We start from the raw sequence: 15936 nt of genomic DNA, 5'->3' as shown, positions 1-15936 counted from the left end.
TTAATTTGATTATTTTTGATATGAATCAAAGGAAAATACTAATACGTATATTTAATTGGATCATACTTGCAGATCATTTTTTAATGTGAGAAAGCAAAAATATATTGCAGAGATATGTTTTAAAATGCACTGAAAGCCAGGGTCCAGATGCATAGTTGATGCATACCCGGGAAATGAACCTGTCTCCTATGATATCAGTTTGTAATCTTGAGTAGCTATTTTGGTTATTATTATACATTCAGAAGTACAACTACTATTCAAATTCCTTATTGTTTTCATTTTGGTTATTCACTCCAAAAGCAATCTCACAAAGAATAAAATACATGTAATGAATTCTTCGATAACTATTGTTTCTTAGAGGAGTCTTTGAAAAGTATTATACCAAATACCACACTTTAGGCAATTTGACTCTGATTTCAGCTCCATCTTTATAATGAGATTCAAGAATATTTTATTTGCAATTCTGAAAGAATATGTAATTTCTACCATTATATATATCATATCTGCTCTATAAATAGATTCATTGGTGTGCAAAATCATCCATGTTACCATTCACCAAACATAGCTTAAAGACAGTAGATTCTGATTTCTAAATATAGCCTAGCAATTGCAGTTATTACCATAAGAATATCAAGAAGCCTAGAGAAATATACACATAAAGTTGTAGGGTCTATGTAAAATGCATGGGTATTTATTTATGTTTTAAAAGAATACATGAATAATTCTAATATATTTATGGAAAAACACCACTAATTTAGCTATTTACCTCTCAATATGAAATCATAAAAACTGGTGATTATGGACATATGACTCCCAAATTTATAGTGTTGTTAAAAAATGAAGTGAAAATATTTTGCATTTCATTCTTGGTTACCTGGCATTTCTGGCATACATATGCATTTTCAATTAATACAACTTAATTATCTATTTGAGATAGACAGGGGATTGCATTAAGTTTTCTGGAAATTAAACTCGTAAGATATCAGGAATACCATCTAAATGTTGGATTCTAGAGAGATTAATAAAAAGTATAATAAATGTCATAGGAACAATGAAATACCAAATGCAACTTTAAGGAGATCTTAGATTCACCATATATAGTCATGTAATGTTGATTATATGTTAAATCTAAGTCTGGAAAGCTGAGCTTGAATTCTTGTACCCACATGAAGGTAGAGACAGAGGACGGAATCTGTAGCTGTACATCTACCTTCTCAGGCATGTTCGCCATGCTCATTCCCCCACAGAAAGATACAATTTTAGTAACTAAAAGAAAAGAATAAATTTGAGACACAGTTCGGTTGTCATTTCATAAAACAAAAAGAAGAGATATTTTAAAATAACAAATTAAAGAAAACAAACTATGTATATAATGTTAATTTTCATTGTAACATCACTAGAATATGCTAAAACATTCCATCGCATTAAATACAGTCACACACTTGTGCTTCCCTATGGTTCTGTTTCTTCGGAGTGTGGCTGTTGTTGGAGTGGTGTGTGTGTGTGTGTGTGTGTGTGTGTGTGTGTGTGTGCGCGCACGTGTGTTTATGTGTGTGTCATGTGGTGTCTGTATGTATGCTTTGTGTGTGTTTATGCTCTCTCTCTCTCTCTCTGTATGTGTGATTGTTTTTTGTTTGTTTGTTTCTTTGTTTAAATAGAGTCTTATTTTGCAGCCTATGCTGGATTCAGACTGTTTTGTGGGTCAATTAGACCACAGACTTTGGCAGTCACCATGTTCCAACATTACATTACTGCTAGGATTACAGGTCAAAGTACTTACAACATGCATTTAACATTTGATTACACTTAAGTTGAATGCTGCTTTATTTAGAACTTTGAGTTCAAAACCTGGACAGTTAATGAAATGTGCAAAAAACAATTCTTGCTCATCAATTTGTGTAACAAAAGCATCTGACTTTATTTCCTATATACAATGAACAAAAGTTATACGTAAGTACAGTGGCCAGGTGCTGTTTGATAAAATCAATTGATAATCTAGCTGTAGAGTTGCATAACGGAAACAACATGAACTAAAATATGCACAGTAGAATGAGAGAAAGGGTGAAAACCATAAGGGTTAGATATAGCGCTTACAGCCTAAGTATTGGAGTTTCAGAAGAGTTTCCAGGCAGCTGTATTACCCTGAGCCTTGAGCAGTCAACTCCAGAGTCTGTAAATTGAAACAAATCAGAAGAACTTGAAGGCAACAACCTGTTCCTTAGCGTGGTGGCCTTGGAGTAATGAAAGGTCAAGGTCTGTGATCATTTATCTCCATAATTTCACTTACAATTGACAAATACAATTTAGAAACTGACAAAGAAGTGAAATTGATCTTGTTTTTAGAGAAAATGGTATCTATCTGTTTAGATTTCTCCACTGTGCTACAATAACAACCACGATAAAGAGATCATTCACACCCATCAATAGAAGCAGGAAAGTAATGGCTTGATTCAATTTATTGACCATAAATCCCATTTAAATGTGTGCCTTTTACAGAAGGTTAAGATACAATGTTTCAAGCTTCCTTTAAACTTACAATACACAACAGTCATTTTGAGCATAGTTAAGGTATGCACAAATATTGCACAATTTTTATGATTCCAGTGACTTTAGTATATTTAGTTCCTCCATTATGAAATGCTGTCTTTCCTGAACTGTAACCTAGAGATCAAAAATGCAGTGTAATTAGAGGATGATAAAAGTAAAATATATAATATGTGAAGCTTCCTTTTGAAAATGAAAATAGCATTTTGTAGTTTCTTTAAACTATTAGGCAAGCAGTTTTGAAAATATGAAAATTATATAGAGAAATAAATTTTGCACACACACACACAAAACATATGCAAATTAAAGTGTGAGTAAACACTAGTATTTTAAAAGTTGAAGACATTTTTTTAAATAATAGGCAGTTCATGAAATATTTTAACTATATATACACATACACACAAAGCCACTCCATTTACTTTCCTTTGGTAATGTAAAGTAGCAGTTCATGAAATAATTTAACTGTATATAAACACGTAATGAAAACCACATTATATGTATTTTCCTTTGCTAGTAGAATGGTCAGCCAACAGCATTGTAACAAATGTTTCATTTTTTAGTCACCTAACAATAACCATTAACTGAAATCCTTTAGAGGAAACATCAGAGACAAACATCCCAACTCAGGCTCAAGGCTCGCTTGAAAACACAGAAGCAAAATAGACCTTGAAGCTTTATAATTAAGCACATCAGGCACTAATAAATGAGAGTAAAGGTTTCTAGTTTGTCTTAGTTTTTTTATAACCAACAGAGTAAAAATAGTTATTTTAAAGTATAAATATTTCCATATAGTTTTTTATTGCTAGGATCGTTTGTGTGTGTGCTTCTTCAGAAAATTAAACTGAATGCTCATTTTTATTTTTTCAATGGCTATTTATCATCATCATCATTATTATTATTATTATTATTATTATTACTATTTTGAAGTATTCAAAATTCAGAATTGGATTCCATTTTGTGCTCTGAGATTAAAACAAAAAGAAAAAAAAATTACCTGTATTACTCAACCCACTGCTTATATTCAAAAAGGAAAAGAGGCATTATCTTATTTATACATGAAACCTTACCTTCTTATATATAACTCTCAGACACATTTTATGTGCCCGACAGAAAACCTGTACAATCTGAGATGGTTTGAGAGGAGCAGAGTGGGGCTCTGAGTGTTGTGGAAATGAATACTACTGTCCCCAACACCTAGCCACAGAGTGTTCCCTTTCCTCCGACTAGCAAGACAGTCTCTCTTTTCCACCAGAAATAATGGAGAGGGAAACAGATGAGACGTTGCAGTCTCCACAGAAAAGTTTCAAGACCCTGTCTGGAGGTGTATAAGAGCCTGCTGCACCTGAAGCCCCCAGTTTAGGCAGAGATAAAGCGTGCCCTTCCCTATATGCCATACTGCCTGGGGAGCAAACTCAGGGAGCTTCCCTAGATGAGAGAGAAGGGAATCTTTTACCCTGTTCTGCTAGTTTCCAAACTGCCTGGTTAGAACTATGTGTCAGGAAAGACTGGAGCGTAGACCTGACACTGATTCTGCCAGTCAAGCAGCTGATGGTAGAAGATCGAAGGAGAGAGGAGAAACCCTAAATCAAGCTTTCTGCACCTCACCTTTGGATGTTGTGAAGACATAAGAACCTTGATACACTTTAGATTTCCTCTCTCAGGCAATATCTGAGTGAGAAGCACTGTGTATCTCACAAACGGCTGTGAAGCACCTGAAGAAATGTTAAACATCCTTAGTCATCAGGGAAATGCAAATCAAAACGACGCTGAGATTACACTGGACACCAGTTAGAATGGCTAAGATCAAAAACTCAGGTGACAGCAGATGCTGGCAAGGATGTGGATAAATAGGAACTCCATTGTTGGTGGGATTGCAAGCTGGTATAACCACTCTGGAAATCAGTGTGGTGATTCCTCAGAAAATTAGACATTGTACTACCTGAGGACTCAGCTATACCTCTCCTGAACATACACCCAAAACATTGTCCAGTATATAACAAGGACACATGCTCCACTATGTTCATAGCAGTCTGATTTATAATAGCCAGAAGCTGGAAAGAACCCTGATGTCTTTCAACAGAGGAATGGATACAGAAAATGTGGTACATCTACACAATGGAGTAATATTCAACTATTAAAAATGACTACATGAAATTATTAGGCAAAGGATGGAACTAGAAAATATCATCCTGAGTGAGGTAATTCAGTCACAAAAGAACACACATGATATGTGCTCACTGAAAAATAGATACTAGCCCTAAGGCTTGGAATATCTATGGAAAAATTCACAAATCATATGAAGCCCAAGAAGAAGGAAGACTGAAATGTGATGTTTCATCCCTTCTTAGAAGGGAGAACAAAATACTCATTGGAAGAAATACAAGGACAAAGACTAGAGCAAGGTATAAAGAAAAAGTCATCCAGAGACTGCCCCACCTGGAGATTCATCGCATAAGCAGCCATCAAACATAGTCACTATTGCTGATGCCAAGAAGTGCTTGCTGACAGGAGCCAGATATGGGTGTCTCCTGAGAGGCTCTGCCAGAGCCCTACTGATATAGATGATGATTGTTGCACCTAACCTTTAGACTGAACAAGAGGACCCCAGTGGAGGAGTTAGAGAAAAGCCTGCAGGAGATGAAGGGGTTTGCAACACCATAGAAAAAACAACAAAATCAAACAACCAGACCCACCAGAACTCCCAGGCTCTAAACCACCAACCAAGCAGTACCCATGGAGGAACCCCATGACTCCAGCTACGTATATAGCAGAGAATGGCATTGTCAAGCATCAATAGGAGGAAAAGCCTTTGGTCCTGTGAAGGTTCATTTCCCCAGTGTAGGAGAATGCCAGGCATTGTGGTTGAAATGAGTGAGTGGGAATGGGAACATCTTCATAGAAGCAGGGGGGAATGTTGGAGGGTTCATGGGAGATGCAGGGAAGGTGATAACATTTGAAATGTAAATACATAAAATATCCAAGAAAAATAAAATTAAAAAAAATTCTGTTTGTTATTTTTAAAGTTGATTTTTATAATATGAAGATGTGATTTTTGTAAAAATAGTTTTATGAAAATTTAAAACTATTTACTAGTGTATGACCTACTTTTATTTATTTATTTTTCTAAAGGTTTAACATTTTATTTAATTTCTAATTTTTATTATCATTTTTGAAATTTAATTGACACTTAACACTGATAAATAGTTATGAGATACATCCTGAATTTTATGTGTTCACAATGGTATAAGGAAGTTGTACCTATTAGCATATTCAACTTATCAAACATTTATCAAGTGTTTGTAATGATATCAACACAGAATCTGAGGAAACATATATACAATGTATTGTAAGTTTATTCTACCTACATTCTGAGCAACGTTTTACCAGAATTTTGAAACTAATGATTAAATTAAATTTGGTTTATTTTACATTTTTAATTTCATTTTGTTTCTGATTTTATTTCATATTTCTGTTTACCTAGGACTTTTGTTTGTTTATCTCATGCTTGCTATATTTAAGATTCTTCTCTAAGTAGGAGGATAATTAATCATATTTACTTTGTAAATATCTGTAAAGGAGCATTGGTGGAATGTTTCTTTGTTGCTGTTAGGACCATTCCATTGAAAATGTTAACTGGGAGCTTCCCAGGAAGAACTTCAAAGAAGCAACAGTTAAATGTTACTTAATTACTAGACAGTCTGAATGATATAATTTATGAATAGACCCTGAAGAGAGCACACAGGTTAGGGTATGGAGTTGTTTAAAGTAGCATGTCACTGTTACATTGCACATGGATGAAATAAAAACTCTCCTTTCTTTGCATTGTTTCTAGTACAAAGACTTAAGTGAGAGTGGAATATATTTGTTTCTGGTTTTTTATATTTATTCATTTGCTTATTCCTCTCTCCTCCTCCTGCTTCTGCTCCTCTTCATCAATCTCCTCATCCTCATCCTCCTCATTTTCATCCTCATCCTCATCCTTCTTTTCCACTGGGAAGTGAATTCAGAGCTTTCTGCACTCAAAGGAGGCCATTTCCTTTACAGATGTACCCGTATATTGCCCGACCCTTTTGTTGGTGTTGTTGTAGAAACATTGTCACAAATTTGTCCTGATTGGCCTTTAACTAACAGGATTCTAATAAAAGGGATTTGCTTACTATTTATTTGATGGTTTGAATATTTAAATAATATATTCTATAAGGGTTTATCATATGCTGTAACAAATAGGATCAATAAATGCAAAAAAACAGTCTTAACCGTTTTCCCATAACTCCTGAAATTCAATATATGTATTCTTTAATATTCATGGTATTCTGTCTTCTTTTTGCAACAAAATGATTGACCCATAGCCAATATTTCATGTAAAATGTTGCCTGGTTCACATATATATTAAGTATAAATGATTTTAATTGATTTAGCTAGCACGTAAAACTTTTCACTGTTTAATGTTAATTTTCATAAGTATATACGTATGTAAAGCATAACAAAACTCTGGCCCTAGCTGTCCCATCCTATCTCATCTCCAAGCTATTGCTTTTCTCTCCTTTCCCTAGTCACCCTCCCTTTGGATCATGTTAAGTATGCTTCATGACTCAGTTTTCTGTGCTTATTTGTCTTTCCATAAGTTTCATACCTTTTACAAACTACATACTTAAATATATATTATTTATTTACATGTGAACTAAAATATAGATTCTGTTTATGAGATAAAATGTAGTGATTATTGTTTTTTAATTAATTATTTTATTTATTTACATTCCAGTCCTTGCCCCCCTCCCAGTCCTACCTCCCACAGTTCTTCATCTGATTCTCCTTCCCTTTGCCTTGGAGAGGGTGCTGGCCATACCCCAACTCCTATCCCTGGCATCCCCCTTCCCTCGGGTCTCAGGTCTCTACAGGATCAAGTGGGTCCTCTCCAACTTAGGCCATGGAAGAAAGTCCTCTGATACATATATACCAGGGACTTCAGACCAGAGTATGCACTTTTTTGTTGGTGGCTTAGTCTATGAGAGCTCCCAGGGGTCCTTCCTGGTTAGTTGACACTGTTGGTCTTCCTATGTGGGTGCCATCCCCTTCAGATCTTTCAGTCCTTTCCCTAACTCTTCCACAGAGCTCCCCGGCCTCAGTCTAATGGTTGGCTGTATGTATCTGCAATGTGAAGAAACTGAGTTACATCCATTTTTTTTCCTGTAAGATTATACTTTCAGTATTCTTGTCAACTAAATAAAATCAAATTTGTATATACACCAGAATCTGCTTTTCTGTTTCTACAAATGGACATCTAAGGTACTTGTAGGTGTCATGAATAGTTTATCGATAAACGTGGATGCCATGTATATCCCTACCACTCTGACATATAATCCTTTAGGTTTCTAACCAAGAGTGACATATGGCAATTTTAATTTTAGATTATTAAAGAACCTGCACACTTATTCCTGTAGTGTTCATAACAGTTTACACTCCTACTGTCAGCACATAAATGTTTATATATAAATAAACACATAGCATCAATTTTGAGTTGCTTAAACTGCTTGCATTTGCATACTTTAAGACAAATATGTTAAATATTTTTGCTCCCATGGTATTATAGCCTAATTTTTTGCCTAAATTTAAAATCAAGAAAATCTTGTGAAATACATAAGTACCATGTGATCAAAATACAATTACAATTATACTGTATTCTACATAAATATGAAATGTTGGAAGGTGAAAAGATAATGTACCAAGCTTTAGTATCAAATTATTACATTAGCACTTCTATTTTTTTCTTTATTAACTTGAGTATTTCTTATTTACATTTCGATTGTTATTCCCTTTCCCGGTTTCTGGGCCAACATCCCCCTAGCCCCTCCCCCTCCCCTTCTGTCTGAGTGTTCCCCTCCCCATCCTCCCCCCATTACTGCCCTCCCCCCAACAATCACATTCACTGAGGGTTCAGTCTTAGCAGGACCAAGGGCTTCCCCCTTCCACTGGTGCTCTTACTAGGCTATTCATTATTAGCACATCTATTAATGCAATATATTTTATTCATGGATAGAGCATGGATTATGACCTCTGAAATTCAACTCAACACTATTAAGCTGAGCCAACATAGTCAAGATTAACTTAGTTACTTAACACAGAAGTGAATGCAGCAAAGACTGCTGGGAAGCTACTTCGGGAGAAAGGAAAAGTTTTATCTGATGCTGGTAAATAGTTCATCCAGGAGAAACAACAATAAAATTAATAATGTGTTCTTTGTAATGCAGAAGCAAGCCAGATGATGGATCAGATAGGGTGGCAGATAGTAAAACTGAAAAATGTTGCAACTGATAACAATAAGACGAAGGAGAGTGCTCCTGAAAGGCAGACAAATGAAAGAAGTCAGAATAATAATCTGAACAATGACTGTGCTTTGGGTAACACTGAGTAGCTTATCTTTAAGAGTTATGAGAGGAAGGAGAATGTCTTTTTTTCAAAATAATTTTGAGATAAATTACAAAATAAATTGATAAAGAGAAAACATCATTTCCCTTCTACTTTTGCCACATAATATAAATCAAATGCTGATGGAACTTAAAGTTCTAAAATACAAACAACCTTTACAAAGCTGAGAAATGACCACTACAGCCATCCTCCATGAAGACCCATACTACAAACCGTAAGTAGTATATTCCAGGCAACGCTGAAAGCATAATTACACAATCAGGAATAAGCCGTATTACATTTTCTAGGGAAGCATAATTTATGTAATTAATGAATCAGTTTATACCATCTAGCTATCTACCTGTCTATCTTCATAATCATTTATCAATCATCCACCTACCATTTATTTATATCTATCTCTCTATCATCTATCTCCCTGTCATGTATTGAGCTACCATGTTACTTGATTAATCGATTAATCTATTATCTATCTATCTATCTATCTATCTATGTATCATCTATCATCTTTTAAAATATTTATTTATTTATTTTGAAGCTGGAGAGGAAAGCATTTATTTACAGTATTTATGTTGACATCTCGATGATTCCAGTTTGTTTTAGAAAAATTCCTTTTTATAAGTGTATGATACACTTATCACACACACACATACACACACACATACACAAACACGCCCGCAAAAAAACCTATGTTCTCCCCTCATTTTTAAAAACAACAAAAATATTACACACAAGAACCAGAATTTTTATTACCACATACCTAAAACTGTTTTGGATGCATTATAGATAATGATGGCTTGGGTCCGGACCCCTGCCGCACATTGAGACAGGGTTTTTGTGTGTAGCCCTATCAGTCCTGGATCTCCTACTGTAGACCATGCTGGTCTTGAACTTGAGACCAAACTGCCTTTGTTTTGAGAGTGCTAGGACTAAAGACATGTACTACCAAGTCTGGGCTCGTTTGTCCCCGCAACCCCACTCCACCCTCGCTCTCCCTCTAGCGCCCCACACCTCTGGTCTCTCTTTTTACAGATCTTTAGTTTTAGAATTCTCTGGTGATTGTATATTTTGTAGTAGTTCAATATTTTTTTTAATTATTTTCAGGAGCTTACTGCAGTGCTCTGTGTGGCAAGAATAGATGCTTTCTCGCTGCTATTTTAATACAAAGATTTTAGATAAGCAAAGGATAACAGAAATGGTATACGCCATATTTAGAATTCTGCTTTAGTATGCAAGGATTGCAAACTGGTACAACCACTCTGAAAATCTATTTGGAGGTTCCTCAGAAAATTGGAAACAGATCTACCTGAAGACCCAGCAATACCACTCTTGGGAATATTGGCAAAAGATTCAGCACCATGCCACAGGGGCACATGTCTTCCTCCTTGTTTGTGATAGCCAGAAGCTGGAAACAACCCAGATGGCCCATGACAGAAGAATGGATACCGAAAATGTGGTTCATTTACACAATGGAATGCTACTAGGCTATTAAAAATTAGAACATCCTGAGATGTCCAGACAAGTGGATGGAACCAGAAAATATTATCCTGAGTGAGGTAACTCAGACTCAGAAGAACATGCATGGTATGTTCTCACTACTAAGTGGATATTAGCGATGAAAAGTACAACATATCCTAGATACAGTCCACATAGTTCAAAAAGGTCAACAAGCTGAGGAGCCCAAGTGGGGACACCTCAGTCCCGCCACTTGGTAGAAAGAAGAAAGCAACCACAAGGGAGAGAGCGAAGTATCTGGGAGGGGGAGGGGAAGGGAGGAGAGGGAGAGAGAAAATGGAAAAAAAGAAAAAGAAAAAAAAGAAATATAATTTGCACTTCTTTGATTTATTTAAAATGTGTTATAAAGGGACGTTCATTTTTATATGCTGTTATAGTTTTATATGTATACACCTGGGAAATACCGTCTCAAAAAGCTTTTAAGGCAAACCTGCCAATTTTTCACACTAGCAACATGAAATGGATTCCCTCTTCTTCTGTATCCTATAGCTAATTACAACGACTAGTAAGAAAAGACCTACAATGTCTTCTGTGCGTCATTACCAAAATGCTTAATCTGTCTACAGTGTACTTATAAAAAGTATTTATTACAGTGGCTTACAGGCTAATGCAATACTCTCTCCTATTGGAAAGGTGAAGTATTTAGTAGTTTGCAGTTCACTATACTAGATGTCTCTTTTTGTCTTCAGTATACTTTGAAATCCTGAAATTTATTTTTCTTCTTTTTTTTTTCGGAGCTGGGGACCGAACCCAGGGACTTGTGCTTGCTAGGCAAGCACTCTACCAGTGAGCTAAATATCCATCCCCTCTGAAATGTTTTTAATGACAGTGAAATAGTGTCTCATGATAGAGTAAGAGCAAGAGTAAGGACAAACATTCAAAAAGCAAACCCTTCATTCTTTCATGTCCCTTTCTGTGAGCTACCACAAGGTACAACTCTAATTTAAAGACGAGGCTTCCCATCTCAAATATTCCAGTCAATGAAAATCCCTCAAAACTTTGTCCAGCCATTTTTGGTTTTAGTGGGTACTAGATATAGTCAAGTTGTCAACTAAAAGAATAGCCACCACCCATACTTCGTATAATTATTTTAAATCATGCTGGCTTATACTTTTTGGGGCTCTCATTGGTAAAAGAAGATGTGTTAAAAACTTAGATGTGTGATTCACTCTAAAACAGACCAAGGTACCAGTCTTCTATAGACCAATTCAGCCTTCTTCTAGGCTTAGTGCATATCTATAGGACCACACAAGATTCTGGTTGGGAACTTACTCATTTAATCATAAACCACAGCATAGGACAGAACAAAAAAAAAAGCCACTTTTAGTTCTGTGCTTTTCATTTGTGCTATTTTCCATTGGAATCTTGGATCATAATGATATAGCAAAACCGTGCTTTCTAATTTTTGTATATTGAAAATGCTATACAGCAATTACTATTATCGTGTTTAATAAAACTGTCCATCTCTTACATTTAACGTAATATTGGACTCAATATCTCAAATTTCCACATAATAATCTTCTCCACAGACTTAGCTAATTATACCCTGGTTAATAATTGAGATTTTTCTTCCTCTTTAGCAATCTGTTTTTTATTCAAAGAAAGAAGTTTATGCCCTAATTTCTTCTAGGAGTGAAAACGATAGTGCCCATCTCAATTCCACAAATCAATACTGTCTCCTAACTCTTATTTTTTTGCTATCAAGTAAATTGTTATGGGTCTTCAAATTACTATTTTCTTTCTTTATTTTAAACATTTTTATTGGATTTTTAAAATTTACATTTTAAATGTTATCCCCTTCCCGATTTCCCATTCATAAACCCAATATCCCATCTTTCTTCTTTCTTTTTCTGTGAGGATGGTCCCCCACCTACCCACCCACCCCTTCCTGCCTCCCTGCTCTGTCATTCCCCTACACTGGAGGATCCAGCCTTGACAGAACCAAGGGCTTCACCTCCAATAGATGTCCAACAATTCCATCCTCTGCTACATATGGAGCTGCAGCCAGGGGTCTGACCATGTGTACTCCTCGGGTAGTCGTTTAGGCCCTGGGAGCTCTGATTGGTTGGTATTTTTGTTCTTATGGGGTTGCAAACCCCTTTAGCTCCTTCAATCATTTCTCTAACTCTTTCTCCAATACAATTGATTATACTACGAAACAACAATTGGGAGTTGAGCATGGTGGCTGGCACCTACCTATATTGTAAGAACTCAGAGGCTGAGGAAGGAAGATGAATGAATATAAGGCTAGTTTGTGCTATATATTAACACATTTCACAGATTTGATTATTTAGACTATTTATACAACATTTCTTGGGCTTTTTGTTATAATTTATAAATTGCAGTGAAAATTAGAGCTTCTTATTTTGGGGGAAGTATAACCCACGGGGAACAGATAGAAAACAGTCATTTAAACAGAGAAAAATAAAGCCTCATTTTGTTCCATGGTATTATAGGCTTACGGTAATAGTTATTTGTCTCTAAAGACAATTTAGTTGAGAATCAGCAGAACATTAATACAGAGGGTGGGATAAAGCAGTAATTCTCAACTCATGCTTAGTATTAAATAGAGAAAAATATATGGAGGGGGCAATTTCTACTCCTTTGACATCATCCTTTCAAGGAACTTTTTTTTTCCACTGGGTCTCATTACATCATTTCCATAAAAACGTATTTCTTCAGCTACATATTGCATTGGATACATTAGAACAATGTGTGTATTTCCATCAAAGGTAAGTATTTTCAGCACACTATAGAGTTTTTTCTTTACTTTTTGTTTTGTTCTTGTATTTGACTTTTTGCTTGTAGTTTGATTGTTTTTGTTGCTGTTTTGTCTTGAAGAGATAAGAAAGAAAGAAAGAAAGAAAGAAAGAAAGAAAGAAAGAAAGAAAGAAAGAGAGCCAGAGACAAATCCAGAGACAGAGACAGAGAGGGAAGGAGGGCGGGAGGGAGGAAGGGAGGAAGGAAGATGAAGTTGGGTTTGTTGGGAGGTCTGAAAGACCTGGGGGGAGTTAAAGAGTGGGGCAACATGATGAAAATATATTGTATGAAGAATAGATTTTAAAACATTTTTATAAAGTGAAATCTATTTGGTGAATTTGCACTTTTTGTTTAGGAAGTTTAACCAGGCAAGGTAATTTTGAGACAAAGATTATATTAATATTTTTTCCACTTTTTGAAACTGTGTCTCTCTTTTCCATTTTTTGTTGCTTCTCATTATTTCATTCCATTTTAGATATACTTTGATTATTATTTCATTTTCACTTTTATCATACATAGATGTTTTTATTTGTAGCTCTAATGTGCCTAACATATTGAAAACAGTAGCTATCGTGAAATAACACGATAATTTCTATTGGTTTGACTCTCTCTTCCCTCACTCTGTAGTCTTGACATTATAAATGAAAGTTACTAGTGTTACAGGAATTAGTTTTACACTTAAAATACTTTGTTCTTCATATACCTATCTATCTATCTATCTATCTATCTATCTATCTATCTATCTATCTATCATCTATCTATCATCTATCTATCATCTATCTATCTATCATCTACCTAGTAATTTGGGTCAGAATCTCAATGTAAGTCTCTGAATGTCCTGAAAAATCTCTGAATTGTCACACTGGCCACAAATTAAACTTTTCAGATTTCAATATCCATTGTGTTCTATTAAAGGCATGCGTTACCAGCACAGTTTCTTCATTTTTGATATTTCTTTGGATATTTTTGCAAACGACACATTTCTTTGTTAGGAGATTTGGTCTTCTCCCAACACTACACCTTTTTGGTTTGCAAGGTTTCTAATAAGAAACACATCATTTTTGTCAGAAGAGTATTCTTCTACAAGACAATGGGTAAACCCATGTCGATGTAACTGAATTCATTTTTCAGTTTTGTGAGAAACTTTTACCTGAACCAACATAAGGAACTTCCATCATCCTGAAAATAGGCAGTAAATGAAAGCATGAGACTTTTGTTATCAACCAACTTATTTTATGGCAGTTCATAGTGTAGTAGTACAAATGTAATAATTTTAATAATATATAATTTAACTGATTTTATTTGTCAGTATTCCAGTATCAGATTTAGAACTTATTTCATACATTTTCCATCATTCTTAAATGATCTTAAATATTTCTTCAACATTGTGCACAAGAAGTGGTCCTCAGACATTTAGATAAGCAGCCCAATGTTCAGGTAGTTTACTCATAACTACATAATTGGTAAATATGATCAAACAGAGGGATTTTACAATACATAGCCAAAACTACTATTATGTTTTTCATTGAAGTTTGAGCAACAACATAAATAAATTGTTTTTCTTTGTGTATATGAATAGTCAATTTGTTTAAAATTTCAAAACAAATCTAAGAACAATTATACAGAATTTTGTTACCAAAGCCAATTCTAGCTAAGCAGGTCACATCTGCACACACAGAAAAAAATCAAACATCTGTGTAGTCTATTCAAATAGTTATGGATTTTAAACCACATTCATTTTTACAATTTTGGTTACTTGAAAATTTTCTACAACTTTATACTTGAGAATAAAGCTAAAATAAAAAATACCTGAATTTTATATCAATGGGAAATGTTCAACTAGGACAAGAAATAAATACACAAGAGTCATACTAAGTTTGTATAAATGTATCACATATACAGAATACTTTTAAAATGAAATGCAAACTGTTCTGTCTCTCCAAGTAAATGACTCATGAAGAACTCAATATGTACTCTTTTGACACTAAGAGAATCTAATTTCCTATTACAAATGACCTAAATGTTTATCCATTGCTTCATTGATGGAATCACTCCTGTAAGTTGATAACTAATCAATATCCATGCTTAGCTTGCCTGTGTCTATAAGCTTCAGTCAATGAATTAATGATTTTCTCAAAAGAATAGGTTTCAAGCATTTGAACCCATGTTTAGTAAATAATAACTATCTTTGGTGCTTTAAATTGATAAAAAATAACTAAGGACCCAATTCAGTGATAATTACTTTCCTTTCTTGTTGATGTTAATTTAATTATAATTTTTAGTTAATGGGAAATGAAAGAAACAGAGAAACGAGGTTGTAGGTAGCAACACTTATGACAAACATCAGAAGTAGAATATGATACCATCATGAAATATGAAAGTAAGCAAAATTAAATATGGTTAAAAGAATGAATTGTGACTAATTTTAAACTGCTAATGGGTCTAAATGTCTTGTTGCGTTTCTAACTTCATATTTTACCTATCTCATTAAAGATCAGATACTTTAGAACTGTTCTACCAGTCAATTATCTCTAAGAGTTAGGGACATAGCCCAATAGCTTGTATATTGAGCATGTACTAATTTCTAAGTGCAATCTTTAATTAATATAAATGATAGTAATTAATAATAACAATAATAACAGAAGGACTAAAAAACAATTTTCTTATAGTATGTTTATTGTGACACTTTAGTAT

The sequence above is a fragment of the Rattus norvegicus genome, chromosome 15 (genome assembly GCF_021556685.1).
Source record: "Rattus norvegicus strain SHRSP/BbbUtx chromosome 15, alternate assembly SHRSP_T2T, whole genome shotgun sequence".
Classification (NCBI taxonomy): Eukaryota; Metazoa; Chordata; class Mammalia; order Rodentia; family Muridae; genus Rattus; species Rattus norvegicus.
The sequence above is the reverse complement of the archived record's forward strand: the minus strand, read 5'-3'. Positions refer to the sequence as shown.